The 2,964-nt window shown below is 33.2% G+C and overlaps 1 long non-coding RNA gene across 1 annotated transcript; it reads left to right on the top strand.

The window, feature by feature from the left end:
• Positions 1-273: 273 nt before the first annotated feature.
• LOC134272174 (uncharacterized) lies at positions 274-2,740 on the top strand. Its single transcript, XR_009993142.1, has 4 exons — positions 274-491; positions 1,076-1,209; positions 1,838-1,930; positions 2,266-2,740. It is a non-coding gene; the product is annotated as an uncharacterized LOC134272174 (long non-coding RNA).
• The last annotated feature ends 224 nt before the right edge of the window (positions 2,741-2,964 follow it).

Raw genomic sequence — 2,964 nt, 5'->3', positions numbered from 1 at the left:
GCTGACGAATTTGTCTTCCCAATGGACGACAGCGTCCTTCTGTTGCTCGAAATGGCGCGGTTTGGAAACTTTGGCCAATCGGATCGGTTGATACAAATTCTGACCAATGAGACCTTGTCTATTATATGATCACTAGAAAGAATCCAGTCAATTCGTAACTGATTCGTGTAATTTTTTTTAATTGTTATATTATGAATTTTTCTACAGTAAAACGTATATACAATTGAAATAAAATTGTTTGATTATTTATACAGACAAAATAAAGCTTTGTGTACGAACTGAATTATCATATTTTTTACTTGTTCACAAAACATAAAACATTGACTTACTTTGTTTCCGAATCGGTTTATGTACGAGTTGTCTCAAGGAAATCTGATACACATGAACGTTTGAAATTGCACACAGATGTACCAAAACGTAAACATTTGAAAAACACTGAATAATGAACTAGCGGGAAGAAGTTTGCATCGACATGATCATCAACAATTAAGGTAAGTTTTAGCAATGAATGTCATAAATCCGCATCAATATACTTAAAAAGGAATATCTTTTGGAAAGAAAGTTTTTTTTCTGCAAACCTACAGTTTGTTAGATCGATCCCCATGAAGTTAACTGAACTTCTGAGGGTCGAGGGATCAATCCCCTAAACAATAAACATTACAATGGGCATACAGAAAAAAAGAATGTCAACCAAAAGTTATTCCTTCATTAGTGTCTTGATGCTGATTTATGATATTTTTAATCAAAACAAAAATATCTTTTTTTATACTGTAAATTTATATTCCACTTGCACTTGAGATATACTGTATCACAATCGGACAACTATTTGGGCAAGTGGTCCCAACCTGCAGATGTATTCCACTCTGCTTAGCCAATAATTTAAGCTGTTGGAGAGTTTAACTCTGATTTTGTACATAAACATTGGATATGTTTTTTTGTTTTCTGAGCATCATAGGCCCAAGAAGTCAAGCTTAACCCTGTTACACTGAAAGGGAAACTAGATTATGTTTTTAATTGACTTACTTTGGTATTAAATAAATATTGTTCTGTAATTTTAACATTTTCTTACTTACAGAAATGGACTTGTCAATGATGTGTGAGAAGGACGGGGTTGTGGATGTCCCCACAGAATCTTTGTAAAAAAATTGCTCTGGAGAAAACAAAACTTGATTCTTCACATTGAAAGTTTCCATCCAGAAATTGACCTTGGTAATTTTTTTGTCAGTCTAGCAAAGTATGAAGAAGGAAAACAACCATAACGCAGGTGACATTTGGTGCGTCTAGACTCTGACGTCACATGACGTCGTATGTAAGTTGCAATACCAAGAAAAAGCCTGAACAGTGCTGAAAGTTAATGAATAACATTTTGTTTTCTATTTATCTTCAATATATATCCATTAAATCAAGGCGAGTAAACTTTTTTTTGACCATTTGCCGTTATTCTCGCGAGAACATAGCTAAAACAAGTGATGCATTGTGGGTCCAAATTACTGCATCAAAATTTCTATCGAATGAATGTGCAGTAGTCCGAATTTTCTCTTTGCACAGACATTGCTGTAAGAGCTTGCAATGACGAGCGTTGCTTCGCGACGCTCGCTGCGCTCGCTATTAACCTTTAGGATCACAAGACAATGCAAGATTTTGTGTAGCTGTAAATCTGGTACATGTGTCTATGTAGTTCAATCTCTTGTTGTATCATATTTGTTTCAGTATTCTATAATTTCTGCAGAAGACATTGTTAATGGTTAAGACCATAAATACATAAATTATTACACATTTTTATTTGTGATGTAGATATTTATGGGTAACATGTATGCTATTCTTTTATTCATTTCAGGTGATGTTGCTGTAAGGCAAAAATAGTATGAATTAGATTCTTCTGTTCCTGTTCCTAAAAGCAAAAAAAATTCTTGAGAAGAAGGAAATCCAGGTACTTCAGATCAGGTCTGATTATACAGGGTTGTCCCTTAAAATTGAAATTTAACATATTTCTAAAGTAACGTAAAACAGAGCAATACGTTTTTGACGTAATTCATTGTGATGTAGGCAAGTTATGTCATACAAAATGGATTAAATCTTTTACCGAATCAAATGACGTGTTACAAATATAATTAGATTATAAACATATAGATCTATATGATGCAGATTGACCTAGGATTAGATTTTGAAATTAAAAAGTTGCATTGTTTTCTTCTTTTTTCTTTTCAAAACAGTCATTCCTTCAACACAGTGACACATTACCATTTTTTTTTTTATTTCTTTCAGAAATGATCAGGAATATGGTGACAGGTCAGAGTTGGAAAAATAGTAGAGCCTCTTGTTGTTAGTAAAGCAGCCCGCCAAACCACCATGAAAGAGACTGAAATGACTACTGCACAGATAACATTTTGAGCTGGACAATCGGTGAATTGAGCTGTAGAAACCAAGTGACAGAAAACATATCTTTTAGGCCAGGAAAAATCAATCTTTAGATATTCAAAATAATGTCAGGCACTTTAATTTATAACTCACCTGAACCTGAATGCTGTAAATGATTAATCACAAGCACCCCTCCTTCATAAGTTGATAGTGATAGATATCAATATGGTAATTACAAATTCTTTGATCTGAAGGTTTATTTTTCTTAGCCTAAGACCATTTAAGTGAACATTGGTACATTTTTGGGGGAACTCATTGTAAAGCATTTTTTTGGGTGTAAAAAGAAAGAACTTAAACGTCTCAATAAAGATTATTAAAAGTATTTCAGTTTTTTTTTTCCTCAAATTATTTTCCCTTGTCTTTAAATATATTATTCTGATATCTGTATTACAGTATAATCCCTATTAACCGCCCCTACCCCTATTAGCACCCCTTTAGGACTTTTTAAATTGTCAGGAAATAAGGGCCCCCTGAACAGTGATGAAAATCATCTAGAATCATATCAGAAAATTGAAGAAAGTGAAAATGAAACTAATGTCTATCATC

Source organism: Saccostrea cucullata, unplaced genomic scaffold (genome assembly GCF_032062105.1).
Source record: "Saccostrea cucullata isolate Sc308-1 unplaced genomic scaffold, CSIRO_AGI_Scuc_v1 ctg11480, whole genome shotgun sequence".
NCBI classification, from domain to species: domain Eukaryota; kingdom Metazoa; phylum Mollusca; class Bivalvia; order Ostreida; family Ostreidae; genus Saccostrea; species Saccostrea cuccullata.
This window is presented reverse-complemented; position numbering and strand designations above follow the sequence as displayed.